Genomic DNA, 20,304 nt, shown 5'->3' with positions numbered 1-20,304 from the left:
GTCCAGTGCTGCTTCTCTGTAGCCCAGGTCAGGCGCTTCTGCCGCTGTTTCTGGTTCAAAAGTGGCTTGACCTGGGGAATGCGGCACCTGTAGCCCATTTCCTGCACACACCTGTGCACGGTGGCTCTGGATGTTTCTACTCCAGACTCAGTCCACTGCTTCCGCAGGTCCCCCAAGGTCTGGAATCGGCCCTTCTCCACAATCTTCCTCAGGGTCCGGTCACCTCTTCTCGTTGTGCAGCGTTTTCTGCCACACTTTTTCCTTCCCACAGACTTCCCACTGAGGTGCCTTGATACAGCACTCTGGGAACAGCCTATTCGTTCAGAAATTTCTTTCTGTGTCTTACCCTCTTGCTTGAGGGTGTCAATAGTGGCCTTCTGGACAGCAGTCAGGTCGGCAGTCTTACCCATGATTGGGGTTTTGAGTGATTAACCAGGCTGGGAGTTTTAAAGGCCTCAGGAATCTTTTGCAGGTGTTTAGAGTTAACTCGTTGATTCAGATGATTAGGTTCATAGCTCGTTTAGAGACCCTTTTAATGATATGCTAATTTTGTGAGACAGGAATTTTGGGTTTTCATGAGCTGTATGCCAAAATCCTCCGTATTAAGACAATAAAAGACCTGAAATATTTCAGTTAGTGTGCAATGAATCTAAAATATATGAATGTTAAATTTTCATCATGACATTATGGAAAATAATGAACTTTATCACAATATGCTAATATTTTGAGAAGGACCTGTATAGTTTAAGTTATTACTCTATCTCATTTCTCTACGTCACCGTGGGTCCATGTTGATCAGGTGTTCGTACTCGTACTCGTCGTCTTCCGCTTTATCCGGGACCGGCAGCAGACTCAGTAGAGACACCCAGGCGTCCCTCTCCCCAGACACCCCAAGGCGTTCCCTGGCCAGCAGCGAGACATTGTCCCTCCAGCGTGTCCTGGGCCTTGTCCTGGGCCTCCTCCTGGTGGGATGTGCCAGGAACACCTCCCGAGGAAGGCGTCCAGGAGGCATCCGGTATAGATGCCCTAGCCACCTCAACTGGCTCATCGAGAGGAGCCAGTTGAGGTGTCCATGTTAATCAGGTGTTTCCCTGTAATTGTTAAATGGTTTCTGTGCTCTAATCATTCCTCCCAGCATGTTTGCTCTCAATTTCATTCACTCCTTGTTGGATTCTTCCTCTTTGTTCCCCATGGCTCATAGTTCTTCCTGGGGTTCATATTTTCTCCTGTGGTTTTTGGATTCCTTGCTGCCTTCATTTCTCACTGTTTTGATCTATTCCTTATTATTATTATGAAATTTAATCTATTACATAATTCCTCCTAATTCCTTTTTTAAATTTATTTGGGTCCATTTGAACACATAAAAGTTTGGTCTAGAGTGAAAATGAGCCCTTGAATGTCTCAATTACAAAAGAATTGAGTCATTCAGCAAAATCTTTGACTAGATACTTCGTTTATTGAATGTAACTCTACGACAGGGAAGACTTACTATGGCCATACAACATGCGTTTTTTTACTTAAGTGTCATTTAGGCAGACCAGAGATAAAAGAAAAAAAAATTAGAGAAAAGGACCTGATATGTGAAAGGTTTGTGACTACATCAAACAAAAGGGATGTCAACATGCTTTACAATAAACAGTTACTCCAAGGGCATAATCAATCTTTACCATCAGAGCAACAAGCAGGCTGCTCAAATCATTACGTAGAAACTGATATACTGCAGAATCATGTGTAAGAAGGTCCTGTAATTATGTGTACCACATATGAATAGTTTGGTGGGTCTGACCATGCCTCTTTAACCACAGATTTCCACAATCTCCAGGAGAAAATTAAGTTCTTCTAACCATGAGGTGCTGGACTTCTACATATCAACCTTAGACTATCTAAGAGAAGCTTGCCAAGCTTTAAACTGATATGTTGTCAAAAAGATAAATACAAAACCTTTGGACTATCAACTTCCACAGGCACAGCAGAGTTTTTGGTTATTCGCTCTCTACAAAGCTATTGATAGAGATGCCAGACCTTGTTGGAAAAAGCAATAACTAGATTTTAGTAGGGGGCCTCAAAACAAAAAGGTTGGGAATACTTGATAAAGCTGGTCTATGTCTGATGGCTTGATTAATCTAGGGATTATTCAATAGAGTACTCAAATACTAAAATATTCAATAGCTGCAGCCCTAATAGGGACATTAGACAGAATTAGCAGGACTTGGCAGAGGTTGATAGAGCTAATATTTTAGGTTTGCATGAGGCCAGAAGGTTGGAAACAGTGTGATTCTAGTTCAAATGAAGGACAAGCTCAAGAGGAGGAACAAAAGGCGTAGTGGTCCGAGCCCTAGGCCTTTCAGATAACAGACCAAGTTCATCTCTTGTCAAGACCAATTCATCCATTTCTTTCAGTCCTTTATTGTCCAGCTACATCCTGTTCTAGGTCGCAAGGGGATGGAATCCATCCCAGCAGCTCCTCGCTGAGATGCTGATAAACCCTGGACATTCAGCAGTCCAACAAAAGTGTTTAACTGAGACGCAGAACAAAATATATCACATGGTTATCCATGAAGTCACAATGTTAAAAATGTAAGAGCAGAAACTAGAGTACCAGGAGAAACATAGGTACAAACTCATCACAGAAAAGCCATAACCAAAATATAAACCATATTCCTTCTGTAAGGCAACCGTGCTAACTACTAAAACACTGGGCACTCCGAAGACCAAATACCTTTCCACTATTTCACTTGCTGGTGAGATTTAGGGACCTAAACAATTCGATCAACTACAGTATTAATCACAACTTAGTGTGGTTAACACAACAATCTCAGTATCATACATCAACATACAGGATACACATGCACTGCATACAAAACAAATTCAACTCATATACAGGGAAGACATTATTATTATTATGAGATGCGTAAAACGCACACAAAACAGTAGGATTTTAGTTTTAAGACTATCTACCATTTTGTTTTTTTGCACTTCTGGCGGCTTGGATCACATTAAATCAGCAGCACAGACAGGGCTGTAATGCCTCTACCTGAGAACATTTTCCTTTTGTATGCATAAAATTGAGAGAAATATATTGGTTCTGATCAACACAAAACAGAAAGAATTAGCAACATCCAAGATTGCAAACATTTATTTATTGAAAGAAATTGCAGTATAATACCAAAAAGACTTGAACAGTCACATTCAGGAAATCTCTACTGATTCAAATCGATGACTGTAACTTATATATCTTGTTACTGTCTGAGTTCCTATAAATAAAATGCTGGTGACACATTTACAGTACAGACCAAAAGTTTGGACAAACCTTCTCTTTCAAAGAGTTTTCTTTATTTTCATGACTATGAAGATTGTAGCTTCACACTGAAGGCATCAAAACTATGAATTAACACATGTGGAATTATATACTGAACAAAATTGTGAAACAACTGAAAATATGTCTTATATTCTAGGTTCTTCAAAGTAGCCACCGTTTGCTTTGATTACTGCTCCGCACACTCTTGGTATTCTGTTGATGAGCTTCAAGAAGTAGTAACCTGCAATGGTTTTCACTTCACAGGTGAGCCCTGTCAGGTTTAATAAGTGGGATTTCAAGCCTTATAAATGTGGTTGGGACCATCAGTTGTGTTTTGCAGTAGGTGGATACAGTACACAGTTGATAGTCCTACTGAATAGACTGTTAGAATTTGTATTATGGCAAGAAAAAAGCAGCTAAGTAAAGAAAAACGAGTGGCCATCATTACTTTAAGAAATGAAGGTCAGTCAGTCTGAACAATTGGGAAAACTTTGAAAGTGTCCCCAAGTGCAGTCGCAAAAACCATCAAGCGCTACAAAGAAACTGGCCCACATGAGGACCGCCCCAGGAAAGGAAGACCAAGAGTCACCTCTGCTGCGGACGACAAGTTCATCCGAGTCACCAGCCTCAGAAATCGCAGGTTAACAGCAGCTCAGATTAGAGAACAGGTCAATGCCACACAGAGTTCTAGCAGCAGACACATCTCTAGAACAACTGTTAAGAGGAGACTGTGTGAATCAGGCCTTCATGGTAAAATAGTTGCTAGGAAACCACTGCTGAGGACAGGCAACAAGCAGAAGAGACTTGTTTGGGCTAAAGAACACAAGGAATGGACATTAGACCAGTGGAAATCTGTGCTTTGGTCTGATGAGTCCAAGTTTGAGATCTTTGGTTCCAACCACCGTGTCTTTATGCGGCACAAAAGAGGTGAACAGATGGACTCTACATGCCTGGTTCCCACCGTGAAGCATGGAGGAGGAGGTGTGATGGTGTGGGGTTGCTTTGCTGGTGACACTGTTGGGGATTTATTCAAAATTGAAGGCATACTGAACCAGCATGGCTACCACAGCATCTTGCACCAGCATGCTATTCCATCCGGTTTGCGTTTAGTTGGACCATCATTTATTTTTCAACAGGACAAAGACCCCAAACACACCTCCAAGCTGTGTAAGGGCTATTTGACCAAGAAGAAGAGTGATGGGGTGCTGCACCAGATGACCTGGCCTCCACAGTTACCGGACCTGAACCCAATCAAGATGGTTTGGGGTGAGCTGGACCGCAGAGTGAAGGCAAAATGGCCAACAAGTGCTAAGCATCTCTGGGAACTCCTTCAAGACTTTTGGAAAACCATTTCAGGTGACAACCTCTTGAAGCTCATCGACAGAATGCCAAGAGTGTGCGTAGCAGTAATCAGAGCAAAAGGTGGCTACTTTGAAGAACCTAGAATATAAGACATATTTTCAGTTGTTTCACACTTTTTTGTTCAGTATATAATTCCACATGTGTTAATTTATAGTTTTGATGCCTTCAGTGTGAAGCTACAATATTCATAGTCATGAAAATAAAAAAAACTCTTTGAATGAGAAGGTGTGTCCAAACCTTTGGTCTGTACTGTACATAATATTATAATTAATTTAACCACTATATTATTCTCTTGTATGGCTAACACTATTTATCCCACAACCAGTTGCAAATTACATTGTTTTCCAGGTTGCAACAACAACACTTTCATCTTTGGTGTAAAACCATTTCCAGACTTGAGCTCTGATTTTTGTACCAAATCAAACACACGATAATTTTCCAGTATGCTGTATGCACACATACTTAAATTATATGAAATTTAGTATGCAACTGTCTGCAAAGTATAATGGAAAGTATTCAAAGTGACCTCAGATGTCATTAATTGCAGCCAAAAGATAAATATGACAAATAAGACAACTGGACCTTTTACAGCTCAGTTAAATTTTGAAGTCTTGCGGCACTTTGGACTTTAGAGGGCAGGTTAAAGGACTTGTAATCAGCTGACACAGTCCCTGTGAAAGGATTCTTTCAATGGCCTTTCAAAGGAAACAGTGTCTGCACACGGTTCATCCGTCTGTTCCCTTTAAACCACATCTTCCGTTCAGCCCCCACCTTCTCTGGAGCAAGAGACATTCCTCATGACATGGTTGAATGGCAGCCCTGTTGCAGGCCGGCCTAGGCAGCAGCAGCACACAATTTACAGGCTCCCTGCTGTGTGGAGCTGTGACCTGGCCTCAGAGCACGGATCCCAGGTGACAAATAAAACACTGGCCCTCACAGGAGTGCCACTTTAAACTCCACAATGCTGATCCTCTACAATGCATCTAATTGTGGCCGTTTGCAGCAAGATCGTCAACCAGCTATTCACAGGATTACTGCTAATTGGGAAATAAATGTGTAGTAAAAGTGTCTGGGATGAGGTAGTTAATGTGGAGCTCTTCTAATGGACGCTTAGAGCTAATTAGGTTCATTTTCACAATGAACTGTTTCATCTAAAAGTCCCCATTGCTTTTTATTTATGGTGTGAGAGAGATTTGGTGCACACTTTGTTTTGGTAGGCGCCACCAAAAATCCTCTTCAAAGATATTTTTGGAAATATCAGTATCTTGGCAGTTTTATGCTATGTGTCAAAGCATATCTAAAGATAAAACAGATTTTTCTAATGATCATGATTAAGAATAGATACGTGTCTTGTAACCTTGAGACCGTACGGCTGCAGGACTAATTGGTGATGGCTTTAGTTGATATTTAGTCGAATCGCACCATTAAAAAGCACAGCAGAAAGACTCATAATGTGCTAAAAGAGTAGCAAAAAATGAATAAGGATCATAAAGCTTCAAGCACATTTAACTCTGAATAAGCTCCTTCAACCAGAAGTCAAGAAAAAACGTAAAATTGATTAATTAGAATAATTATCCTTAAATGCAGTTTGTTTTGAATTATGTACTACCCAAATTTATATTCATGTTAATGTTTTTTTCATTTAAAATCACTTGAAGATGGTGAATATTGTTGCTTTGGATGTTTGTTTGTTTTTTTTGGATAGGACTGCACAACCCTTTGAATATAAAAAGATTTTTTATATTAATGAGGAGTTGTTTTGATAGACAATAAAGTGTACGAGCTGAACTTGAATGTACTGTGGAAGTAAATGACAGATAGCCAAACTTCCCTCAACACAGTAGAGAGTGTGGTTGCTCCAATGCTGTGGTTGTAGGGTATTTAGGTCTGGTTGAATGCTACAGGTAGATGGATTTGGACTTTAGCTAATTCTTCTCAGTACCGGTGATGTTTACATTTACAGTAATATTGTTTCAAGAAAGTAATTATGTTTTACAGCACTGTTAAAAAACACTGACATTGTCATGATTTAAAGGTGTTTGAGTTTTGTTTTGGGTCTTGCCTGATCGCACCCTGCTGGCGGTCAGACGACTCGGAGCTCCTCCGGTCCTTGGTCCCCAGAAGCAATCACACACTCTATCTAAAGACTCTTAAAATGAACAAATCCCATACAGTTTCTAACGTTTAGCTCCTTTAATCTAATTTAAGGCAGAGGAATGATTACAGAGATCAGCGCTGAGGCTCCCGTCTCGGACCGTCGCCGTCTGTTAGAGGATGACCAAGAGCCTCGATAGAAGGTCACATGTAGTTTTATATCTGGCACTCCAATGCAATGGATGTGCCCTCCATCAGTGATTATCAGTAGACTATGTGTCACCATTGTGGTGTTTATCTGTTAGGTTGTGTAGTAGCGGGTGTCCATCCTTAATCTAAGTGTGTCGTGGCTTTCTAATCAAACCAGTTATACCGGCTGCTCCACTTTCACACCCGGTGCCCCAGCCTGAGGTCATTCATGACAACCCTTGGGCCATTTATCCTGACAGTAAAACGGTGAAAAAACTATAAGAGCGATTTCATGAAACATAAAACAAAAATACCGCATATGTATTTTACCACATTTACTCTAGATGTTATTATTTCTGGGCTATTTCAGGAAGTTTGAGTGACACAAGGCTTATTTAATAGATTATAGATTTTAGGAGAAACAAGAATAGGTCAAACACTATTTCCATCATGGGAGAAGAAGTGGAGGTGGTGGAGGAGTATAAATACCTCAGTGTTCACCTGGACAACAGACTAGAGTGGAGATGCAACTGCAAACTGAAATTTAAGGGCCGAGCAAATGATGAGATTTTTTGAGCCCAGACAGTTCAGAACATGAAGGGGGCAGAGATGGAACCGCAGAACACAACATTCTGTGGACAAGATGCTTTATCACATGAGATAGCCTTTCTGCAAGTTTTTATTTTATTTTGTAAATGTTTGACAAATCTGATGAAAATTAGCTTTAAAACATCGGTAATTTTTCAAACTTTTTCCTTGCAATCTACAGGTCCTTCTCAAAATATTAGCATAATGAAGTTCATTATTTTCCATAATGTAATGATGAAAATTTAACATTCATATATTTTAGATTCATTGCACACTAACTGAAATATTTCAGGTCTTTTATTGTTTTAATATGGATGATTTTGGCATACAGCTCGTGAAAACCCAAAATTCCTGTCTCACAAAATTAGCATATCATTAAAAGGGTCTCTAAACGAGCTATGAACCTAATCATCTGAATCAACGAGTTAACTCTAAACATCTGCAAAAGATTCCTGGGGCCTTTAAAACTCCCAGCCTGGTTCATCACTCAAAACCCCAATCATGGGTAAGACTGCCGACCTGACTGCTGTCCAGAAGGCCACTATTGACACCCTCAAGCAAGAGGGTAAGACACAGAAAGAAATTTCTGAACGAATAGGCTGTTCCCAGAGTGCTGTATCAAGGCACCTCAGTTTGAAGTCTCTGGGAAGGAAAAAGTGTGGCAGAAAACGCTGCACAACGAGAAGAGGTGACCGGACCCTGAGGAAGATTCTGGAGAAGGGCCGATTCCAGACCTTGGGGGACCTGCGGAAGTAGTGGACTGAGTCTGGAGTAGAAACATCCAGAGCCACCGTGCACAGGCGTGTGCAGGAAATGGGCTACAGGCGCCGCATTCCCCAGGTCAAGCCACTTTTGAACCAGAAACAGCGGCAGAAGCGCCTGACCTGGGCTACAGAGAAGCAGCACTGGACTGTTGCTCAGTGGTCCAAAGTACTTTTTTCGGATGAAAGCAAATTCTGCATGTCATTCGGAAATCAAGGTGCCAGAGTCTGGAGGAAGACTGGGGAGAAGGAAATGCCAAAATGCCAGAAGTCCAGTGTCAAGTACCCACAGTCAGTGATAGTCTGGGGTGCCGTGTCAGCTGCTGGTGTTGGTCCACTGTGTTTTATCGAGGGCAGGGTCAATGCAGCTAGCTATCAGGAGATTTTGGAGCACTTCATGCTTCCATCTGCTGAAAAGCTTTATGGAGATGAAGATTTCATTTTTCAGCACGACCTGGCACCTGCTCACAGTGCCAAAACCACTGGTAAATGGTTTACTGACCATGGTATCACTGTGCTCAATTGGCCTGCCAACTCTCCTGACCTGAACCCCATAGAGAATCTGTGGGATATTGTGAAGAGAACGTTGAGAGACTCAAGACCTAACACTCTGGATGAGCTAAAGGCCGCTATCGAAGCATCCTGGGCCTCCATAAGACCTCAGCAGTGCCACAGGCTGATTGCCTCCATGCCACGCCGCATTGAAGCAGTCATTTCTGCAAAAGGATTCCCGACCAAGTATTGAGTGCATAACTGTACATGATTATTTGAAGGTTGACGTTTTTTGTATTAAAAACACTTTTCTTTTATTGGTCGGATGAAATATGCTAATTTTGTGAGATAGGAATTTTGGGTTTTCATGAGCTGTATGCCAAAATCATCCATATTAAGACAATAAAAGACCTGAAATATTTCAGTTAGTGTGCAATGAATCTAAAATATATGAATGTTAAATTTTCATCATGACATTATGGAAAATAATGAACTTTATCACAATATGCTAATATTTTGAGAAGGACCTGTATGTGCCATAATTCACATAGAATAACATTGAGTTAATTTATTTATCTATATCACAATTGACCATTTTGACATTGTTCTGTAAGTTTCTCACCTTAACTCAAAGTTTCATAAAGCAAGTTCATTTTGGCTTATAAGTCACATAAAAAAGTGTTTTTTATTTATTTATTTATTTTTATTTTTTTTGTGCATATATTCCTGCCACTTTGTTTGCCATCTTAAAACTTCTGACATTGCTGTTCATTGATGACTGAAATAATAGTGGCGCTTTTCTCAGTGTTGTACTTTATGTTAATTTTAAACTCTATTTATTCATCATTTTACGGTCCTGGACTTTTTAAAGGATCCTATTCTGACCCAGAAAGGATTTCAGCCCTGGAAAAGCTCTCACACCTGTTACAAAATATCAAATTGCAATTTTGAAAGCAATATGTCATGTTGGAATAACAACATGCCTGTTTGTGCCCTCAATTTCAAGTTTGTGACATGAAATCACAGCCTTTGGTATTTGGGCACCATCAATAAGACAGATAGTGTATGAAACAAGATGGGAGCATCGCTGCATTGTCTTGATGTCAGTCAACAGGTTTCTGCTTCAATAAAGAGGACAAAATCATCCTGAGAAGCAAATTGAAACTGAGTCTTAACGTTTGCAGGGGTTAACTTAAAACTCAGGGAAACAGCAGAGATTCTGACTGAAAACTATTGTTTCTGAGGCTGTTAAGGTGGTTTTTCTATTTTTCCTTTCATTTAACAACAAGGAGTTTGGCTCTGTTTTTGCTTTGAAAATGTATTGCAAAATGTTCTAGCTGCCAAAATGATTGATATAGTTTGTTAAATAAGTCGTTGCATCAGTAGCTTACAGTCATTTCTGTCTTAGCAAATACATTTGTTAGATGGAAACATGACAGAAAAATCTTTTAGGACTGCATATCTTTATATCAGCATAGTTTGTTACATTCCTACATGTATGTTACAACATGCATTACACAGAGCTGTCTATTGTCCATGCGGGACTTCACAGAATTCATGTAACTTTTACTGACCTTTTACATTTTTAATGAGCTCTTTCTCTGCTTTACTTAAAAGGTCACACTGATGCTTTTGCATAATTTTGCAGATTTGCTGACATTCTGCTGACAAACCAAGATTTACTTCGATAAATCCGTGTTGGTGTTAATCTTACATGTCTAATTTAAATGAAAGTTTGTTCTTGTGCCAGCGTAGCTGAGTGAGGAGATGTGACATTCACGACTTCTTGCGGATAAACTCCATGATGGCAGTGTCGTTCTCTATGATGTATAGCCTACATTGATTTTCGTACTCAACTGTAACCAAACCAGGAGTCAAACAAAGGCCAGCTTTAATGTAAAGAACACTGAGATCAGCTTAAACATTAAATCCCTGACAAGTAAGGGGAATAACATATTGGTTTATTAAAATGGTCCTGTCAAGTAGTGGTAGAAAAAAGGCCATGCTTAGTTTGTTTTAGAAAAAGGTAAAATCGGTCCTGACGGACAAGACCCGACCAACAGTGCCTTGCAAAAGTATTTATATTCCTAGAGTTTTTTCACATTTTATCAGTTTACAGTAACATATGTGGGCTGCACAGTGGTGCAGGTGGTAGCACTGTTGCCTTGCAGCAAGAAGGTCCTGGATTCAACTCCCAGCCGGGGAGTTCATGTTCTCCCCATGCATGCATGTGTTCTCACCAGGTACTCAGGCTTCCTCCCACAGTCCAAAAACATGTTGGGTTAATTGGTCTCTCTACATTGCCCTTAGGTGTGAATGAGTGTGTGCATGGTTGTTTGTCCTGTGTGTCTCCGTGTTGCGGAAGTGGTGGAAGCATCATGTTGCCACCACCAAGGGAAGCTGGTCAAAGTTGATGGAAAAATGGATGGGGCTAAAAGAAACCCTGTTAGAAACTGAAAACCTTGAGACTGGGTGACGGTTACACTTTCGACAAGGCTGTGACCCTAAATATTCGGCGGGTGTTATGGTGTCCACACTTTGAAGGACCAAATCTGTTTAAACTGCACAATCAGGACCTTTACCATTTCAGGTGGTGGTTTTAAATATGAATGTCCCGATAAGGATTTTTTTGACCCAGACACTGGGATGAGCCATTAAGAATTAACCACTTGCTAAAACTGAGTTCCAATCCAAAACTTTAATCCATGCGATTTATGTTTAAAAACTCCGTACTGTAAAACAGCACATCACACTTTTAATCAGTATTACATCGAACTCACTCATCCAATTACATTTAAAATTGTGCATGGTCTCGTATCCATTTTTGAGTTTTTGTCGGTGAGCTCCAACATGGTTTAACATAATTAGTAAAACAACTTTTTTGTTCTGTCAATGCAGCAACTAAATAGGAAAAGCTTGACTCGACAAATGTAGCTACAGTCCTCAATAAACTGGTGTCTTGCTCTTGCTAACAATGTTTCCAGAGAGAGTGAACATTCCTATGTTTGTACAATTAATCTGTGTTTTGATAAACAACAACGATAATTTAGCTTGTGTTATTTAAATGGAAGACATAACTTTCAGAAATAGCTGTTGTTCTGATTCACAAAGTTAGCGCTTTGCTTTCAACACCATAAAATGTAATGAACAGCATTTCAGTTGGTCTCTGCACCAATATCACTAATGGACCACTAATGATAAAGTGAGTAAAACAACCTAAATATCTTTAGAATACAGATGAATGCCACAATTTAAACCCTCCTTTATCCTGGCTTGGGATCCAAGATACTGTCTACTGATACTGTAAGCATTTTTGTGTTTGTTTTCTTGCGTTTGCTGTGGTTTTAAACTTTTTTTAACAGTTTTTTACTAACCATAGTAAATTAACTCAACAGTAAATTAATCTTTACAGTAATTTAAACACAGTGTGCACTAACAATCAAAATTAACCAAAAAGAAAAAGATGAAAAACATCAGTGGCAGTGAGAGAAATTTCTGGTAATTGTTCTGGCCCTGGAAGCATATGGATGAACATCTCATGCTCTGACTGCAGCTGGGAAGGAAGTCTGCAGACGGACTGGGCTACCAGCAAGTGCTTTGACATTGCTAGGGGGCCCCAGTAGCACTCGCTGGTTGTCGAGAAGAGTAAGGCTTACTTCCTATGCCCCAGTCCGTTCTACTAACGCCTCAACTACAAAGCCTGTGTGACATAATTTTTTGTCATCTTCTCCTTGCCACTAGGATCTGCTAGGACATCTGGATGCAACTTAGATTTTCGTGACTGTGTTGGCTGTGACAATAATACTCCGAGTTTGAGGATGGTCCCAAACACACAGTGGGGAATGAAAACAGTGGGTCAAATCACCACCAGAAGACAGACAAAACAACAACAAAATTGCTTGTTTTTAAGAAATACAGTGAGGAGAAATTTATTGTTTTCCTCGTGTAAATAATTTATCTTTCGGGGACAACAACAATAAAAACATTGCATTGATATGCTGATGAGAAATCATGATTCTTTCTTTTCAGGTCTTTGCTTCTTATCTTTGAAGTCAACAGCTTACAAACCAGCACATTATCACCTTTAAAGAGGTTTTAATGAAAACTGTTTCTCTTTGAGTAAAACACTGTTGTTCAAGTGAGCTAAAGTAGTACGAAAAACACTGCAGTCAGGGAGCTGCAGCTGTTAATTCAGTCTTTCACTTTAAACACCATTGTAACTGGTGAAAAACCTGTTAAAATGGGGAAAATCAAGATTTGTTATATCAAAAAAACCATCCTGTACATCCTGAAATAGAGTTTTGTTGGTTGTTCACACAAAAACGGGCTCTGGATGTTATAAATCAGCTCTACATAGTGCTGCCATATGGCTCACTGATGGTGTGGCTGACAAGTATTTGGAGTTAAGTTTGATCACGGAATCTAACGGAGATCACAAATGCTGTGACTGGGACCAGGAGACGATACATAGGATCAAATTGGGACATACCTAGCTTTAATTTTTGGTTTGATGTTAAGAAATGTGTGAATGTTTCAAGCACAAATTGAACAACACCTCTCTGAATGATCATTTGAAGCTGTGTAAGACTGTATACAACAATTTGGAGAAGCTAAAGCTGTTACACAACTTATTTAACAGAGCTTTTAATCACAGAAAGTAGCTTGTGTTTAGAATGGGCTGCGTCCCATCAAAACTAACTGATACAAATTGCATTATGTCACATTATTTATAACTCTTGACAGTGACAAAATGAAAAGATTCAACTCCTGTTTTGTAACTGCAGCTTTTTAGGCTGGAAGTCAAGACAGCCTTATGTCAATGGGGAATAAACCATGTACACAGATATCTACAAGATTATAAATGACACTGGTTGTAAAACAGTCCCCAGCACGCTCTACTAAGGATCAAATGGGCAGGGTCTCAGCATGCTATCAGCTTTGTTAATTCTGGCTATAAACCAAGCATCTCTAAAGGTCAGAGGGTGAAATGTTTGGGCTTTCAGGGAGACGCCACAGCCTGAGCGTGGCCAGGATTTTTATATGAGGTCTAACAGTGTTCCTGGTGCCTGTGTGGACAGCAGCGTTCCTCTCATTACTAACTGGTTTTCCACTTCTGCTCGAGACAAAAAAAAAACACTGAATTCTGTTTTATTCAGATGATTTAAATGTGGCAACTCCCTGATTTTAATGCCACCAAAACATTTCAGTTCTGAGAATTATGTCGTTTTAAATTTTTTAACCTTTCTCAGCAAATAGAACTTAGTATCTGCCAACAAAACCATATAGTAAAAGCTTGTTAGGAACTGGGAGGTTTACTAGGTGCCATATTTTATCACAACAATTTTTTTCTCTAGAAATAACCAAACTTTGGTTTATTAATGTACCCTAGCAAACAAAGTTTTGTTGTTTTTTGTTTGAAAAAAGGGAAAGTAGTGGTGGAGTACAACAGGGATTCTCAAGGTGAAAGAATAATTTTCTTGCAGGATTTGCACACTGGTCTCTGAGGTGGAAAAGGATGTATTAGAGTCAGCTAAATATTCCAGAATCATCAGATATCTGGTGTGATGCCAAAAAGTCAATGACACACGTGTCAAAAACATAACAAAAGAAAGGGATCAGCACTGTAGATACTATATACATTTGCATTTGTGGTTTCCTAAGAATATTACATAGCAACATACTTTGCCTGTAGTCCAAGCAAATTAGAATGAAAAGGCAACTCTTCACTAATTAATTTCAAAAGTCCAACATAAAATGCTGCGAACTTTAAAGTCTTTAAAAACCAAAGGAGCTTATGAATAACAAGGGGTACAAACCTAAACAAAGCCAGGAACAAGACACATGAAACAAAAACCAATAAAGCAGATAGAAAAGATTATATTACCAGAACCATGAAAGCAAAAGCAGGGAAATGAGAAGGACACATTAATGACTAAAATAAGCCTGAAAAATAGCAGCTTGTTCTGATTTTACAAGCATCACAACAAATGTCCAATTCACCCCTTCGCCAATAAAACCTCAATTTTTACCCATTTGTTTCTATTCTATCCCTTCGTCCTTTCATTTCCTTCCTGTAAACAAACCCTATTTGAACAAAATATACTTAACCATTCTGTATCAATTTATTTCTCTTGGTAGTTAGATATTTAAATGGAGACAAATAATCATAAGGATGCTCAAATCTCACTTACAATTTAATCTAATTGTAAATTATTTTCTGAATACTTATTAAACCCTATTTGCATTGATTGCAACTCTAATCTAGTTTGGGGCAGTTGACTCAAAGGATTAAAACATCGGATCAAACCAACAAATCTCTGAGCAACCTCTTGCTGGTGGATTTGATTTCTCAGCATAACATTGGCACATTTTCAACAGTAGACTCTGATTAGCTTAGCAAAAATACATTTAAAAACCATTGGTTTAGGACTCTTTACCCCATAAAAGCTAATGGGACCCTTTATTAGCTGAAACCTTTTTAGTGAGTCGCTTCTTGTAGCCATCTACAGTCTCTGACACTGGTCTTAAGAAAGTTTGCTTCACTCCCCACTTTCAGCCCTCAGATGTTTGAGGGTTTCTTCCCTATGGAGTTTTTTTACAGCTACATTCTTAAAAGAAGAAGCTGAGATTTGTTTTACTTATATTTATTTATTGGAAAAATAAGCATAGAAAATCTAACAGCTTACCGAAAATTAGGGGGAAAATTTCAAATGTATTATTAATCAATATCTACTTTCTTCTAGAAAAAATAGATAAAAATCAAGCCTAAATAATAAATAAAATAAACTAACAATAATCATGAGGAACCAGCAGTTGTTAAGTGTGAATGGTGAGCTGGGGCCTCCTTGAAGAGGAAAGGTGATTAAAACCTTAAAACCTATACAGGCATTTAATTCTCAGGTGTCAATAGATGATTATTTTAGATCAGCTTGGGATAAGCAGAAAGTGCCACTTCGTTTAGAAATGTGATGTGGTTTGAAATTCATAAGATCAACAACTTGAAAGCAAACTGTTAGGAAGTGTGAGATTTGTGTCTTATTGTCAAGCCAGTGAATTAACAGCAGCCTGGAGTTATTTCCTCTATGACGTCTGAGACTTCACAGGCGTAAGCGAGTTTATCCAGAATATTTCGCTATTTTACTCAACCATTGTTTGATGAGAAGCAAGTCGCATATTGGGGCTCGACGCGTGTTGGAGCAGTAGAGCATGCGACCCATATTCAGAGGCCTCAATCCTTGTCGCAGCTGTCCCAGGTTCAAGTCCTGACCCTGGAGGCCTATACTGCATGTTTACCTCTTCTTTCCACCCTACATCCTTTCAGCCAACTAACAAAAAATAAAGGCCACTAGCGCCACCAAAATAATCATTTTTAAAAAAGAAGCACTTTGAACATAATAAAAAAGAAGTCCATTATGTTGAAGCTGTTACATAATGTGCCGTGGCCTGTTATTCTCAGGTGAGGGCGAGGTGAGATCTTTCCTTGGCTTGCAAAAATCCATCTCTTAAAATGAGGAGTGATCAGATAGACGTCCTGATGCTATCTGTGAACATTTGCAAGTATTGAGACTGATTGCGCAGTTTGGTTCCACAGTGACAACAGAAGCTGCAGCATGAATGCTAATGAAGCAGCCACAAACAAAATGCCTGGGCTGTTTAATGAATGGCAAGAAAGCAATTCTGGTAGTAAAAACAATAGATAATGAGCTCATGATTCACTTTGAGAAATGTAAAAGCTTCATTAAGTTAAACAAGAACTCCATCAGGCTGAGAACATAGCACAATTGTTTTTTCCCCCCTCTGAGATACTGATGTGATAAAGCAGATAGTGTGCTTTAACACTGCGGCTTGAAGGCTAGCCTTTTCTGCTCTGCCTAATTGAGAGGCTGCTTCAAAGGAATAATTTCTTTTAAAAAATGTTCAATAACAATGAGATAAGAGACTTAGAGTACTCTTGCCCGCTTTTTTGTTTATTTGGCATGCGTTTTGGCAGGCGCCTCCACAAACTCCACTCCAGGGTGGTGCAGTGGATAAAGGGAGAAGAACATGCTCTTGGTGGAGAGGACTGGGGAGGGAAATAAGTCTTATCAGCAGTTGAGCTTTTACCTGAGACGTGCACCTGCTGGCTCAGTGTGTATTCACCATACATATGATCAAATCTGGAACAACTAGGGCTATGGCTTAAATATTACTGTTGATGTGTTAAAAAAAATGACTTTTCATTGGTTGAGTGTGATTGTCTGAAGTCACTAAACAACTAAAAATACTGTGAGTGAGCTCTGCTTTCTTGTGCTTTTTTTTCCATCCGACTAGTTTCACTTCACATTGGATATCAGAAGAGAACGTTTCTTTTGTGCTCTAAAATTTTTATCTTTTTTTAAAATTAATTGTAGCATAATGCAGAGAGTTTGCTATGAAGATAAAATCACTGTCAGCTATCAGTCAATTTTACCAATCCGTTTGTTTTGCTTTCAGCTCAATGTTTTTGTTCACTTTCATTTCCTTCTTCCACGGTGAAAGTATAGGTGCTTATATCTGATTTTTAAAGGCATCTAGAGTGCATTGAACTTTTTGCATTTTGTCATGTTACAAACACAAAATGTAAGGTGTTTAAAGGTAACAAAAGTTAGGGATAAAGTTTTGAAGATGTATACATCTAATGGAGCACCGTACAGTCCATTATCCACAAACAAAAACAGTATGGCATAACTGCACACCTAATAAGACATGACTGTCCACCTAAACTGACAAGCTGGGAAGGAAAACATTAACATTAATCAGCCAAGATTCCTATGGTAACTCTTGAGGAGCTGCAGAGACCCACAGCTCAGGTAGAGGAATATGCTGACTGGACAGCCATGAGTCATGCATCCGCAAATCAGGTCTTTATGGAAGAGTGGCAAAACAACAGCCAAAAACACAAATTTGCAGTTTGACAAGCCATGTAGGGGACACGGCAAATACGTGGAAGAAGATGCTATGTGCGCATGAGACCAAAGCTGAACTTCTGGCTGACATGCAAAACGTTGTGTGTGGCTGAAAACTAACTGCACCTACCTGCCTTGGCTTGAACACACCATCCCGTTTGGGAAAGTTTACTTTACTCCATGGAAGAACGCAATGAAAGTAGCTGGGACAGGGAAGTTAGCCAGTTGTCATGAAAAGATTAATGGAGCTTAATATAAGTAAACCAATTAGAGGCTGCCAAAGACTTCAGAGTGAGGAAGAGGTTCAACTTCCAACAACCCTAAAGGTAAAACCAGAGCTACAGTTTAATTGTTTAGATCAAAACATTTTCACATTGATTGTCTATATACGGTGTCCTTGAGTGTCTAGAAAGGTGCCTTCAAATTTAACTAATTATTATCATTATTGTTATTATTATGTGTTAGGTGTTAGAATGGTCCAGTCAAAGTCAAGACCTAAATCTAAATAAGAGTCTGTGGCATAATTTTAAAATTTATATTTACAAATGCAGTCTGAGTGAGTTCGAGATATATTTTACAAAAAATATCGGTCTTTAAATGTGCTAAGCTAGTTGAGACATTCCCCCAAAAAATTCCATCTTAATAAAGAATTCTTACCACTTTTCAGATTTTAATTTGTAAAAAATTTTGAAACCATGTATAATTTTCTTTCTATTTAAATTATGCACTACTTTGTGTTACTCTAATACCCTCTGCAGTTTTTAGTTGTGACAAAATGTGAATACTTGCTAGACACTATTTACTGACAGGTTAGTCATTTCAGTCATAAAAATTACTAGCCGTGGTAGCGAGGTAGCTTTTGGTTTCACAAAAGCAGCTCTGATGTATCAATGAATACACTTTATCTTTGTGGAAACACTGAAACTGCTTGTATTTCTTAACCTGAATGTCAGATTAAAAATTTTTCACTGGCTTTACTTCAAGAAACTGAGGTAATAATTTCCATGGAACCTGTTAAGTAACTCCAAATCTACAGCTATAGACCTTGTGCAGCTGACAACAGAGAATCATGTGATCTATATTTACCTGCCAAAGAGGTGGAGGTAAAAATTTGTTATTTAATGTTAATTTATTGGGTTAGTTATTTGATGCCAAATTCCATGAAATTGTTTCTTTAAACTCCAAAGAACAAAACAAATCTGCCAATTCATCATTTCCTTGACAACGATCCCGGATGAAGAGACAAATGGGTTGAGGTGATCCAGACGGAAAAAAAGGAGCTAGGACTTGTGGTTATTCTTTGTTCTGGGTAGGTCTTGATAAACTTATAAATGATGCTTAAAATTACGTGTTTGCAGGTGTAAGGACTTGAGCAACGTAGGACCCCAGAATGTACACGAGCAGGCAGCATTACGGTAGGTGAAAAAAGATTTAATTAACAAAAGCTCACTCACAGAAAGAAGTAGGAACAAAACAACAAATGGGCAGGCAAGACAGGCATGGCATGACCCAAACAAGACATGAGCATGATCTGAAAGCAAGGCATGAACATCATTTGAAAATGATTCTGCAATGAATAACTGAACAGGTGTGTATTTATGGAGCGTGACCAGGTGAAACAAGAAGACAGATTAACTAGGTGCAGGTGAACCGAATAAAGTTGATTGACAGGACAAAACGTGGCTTGAGCAGAACGGAAACTCTTGAATACAAACTAACAGAAACTAGAAAAACATGAAACTAAAGCATATCCAGGAAAATAACAGAAGCATGATTCAAAAACTTAATTGTGAAACAGACCAACAAAACCCAAAAACACCCACAAATCATAACAGCAGCTAGTCTGTTTCCTGCCTGTTTACTTTTTTAAATGTTACAAACTAATCTAGCTAGTGTCACTGTACTTAGGTGAAGAGAGAAGAAAAATCTTTAATGTACTTACTTTTTGGTATGTTTTACAATTTAAATATCAGTACATCCTTGTTGATATCCATATCTATTTTTTCAAGCAGACAAAGTCTCTGCATAGCATGCATAAGACCAGATAATGATATGATTGGGTCAATGCTGTCACCTTTTAGTGGCAGTTGTATGGATGCTGTTTCCATATGGTGTGTATGGTGTTGTAGAGCTGCAGAATTTGTTAACATGCTCAAAAAACTCTGTGGCAGCCTGGTTTCTCTGGTAATCAAATTATATATGCTACAGCGTTAAATGCATAGGAGTGCGATAACAGAGCGTTTTGTACCTAAAGCAGCATATTCCAATGACACTGAAAGGTAAAGGGGCAGTAATAGTGTGATGGCGACAAAACCAGAATTCAGAATTTTTTTTTTTTACAAATAATTCAATTTTAAAAACTATGGGGTGTAGCGGTAGAGCGCACGACCCATATGTACAGAGGCCTCAGTCCTCAACATAGCTGTCCCTGGTTCGAGTTCTGACCCTGGAGACCTATGTCTACCTATGTCTTCACCCTCTCTCCACACTACTTCCAGTCTGCCTACATTGGATAAATAACAAAACTAAAGGCCAGTAATGCCACAAAACAAAATTAACATTAACACAAAACATTGCCTTCTTTGGGTCACTTTTA

General features: G+C 39.0%; 1 long non-coding RNA gene across 1 annotated transcript in view; it reads left to right on the top strand.

Annotated features, from left to right (window-relative positions):
- LOC124869935 overlaps positions 1-19,124 on the top strand; it is a 33,591-nt gene extending 14,467 nt beyond the window's left edge. Inside the window, exon 3 of the long non-coding RNA XR_007038690.1 lies at positions 19,067-19,124. This is a non-coding gene — a long non-coding RNA (uncharacterized LOC124869935). The remainder of the gene's footprint in view (positions 1-19,066) is intronic.
- The last annotated feature ends 1,180 nt before the right edge of the window (positions 19,125-20,304 follow it).

Source organism: Girardinichthys multiradiatus, chromosome 6 (assembly GCF_021462225.1).
Source record: "Girardinichthys multiradiatus isolate DD_20200921_A chromosome 6, DD_fGirMul_XY1, whole genome shotgun sequence".
Lineage (NCBI taxonomy): Eukaryota > Metazoa > Chordata > Actinopteri > Cyprinodontiformes > Goodeidae > Girardinichthys > Girardinichthys multiradiatus.
This window is presented reverse-complemented; position numbering and strand designations above follow the sequence as displayed.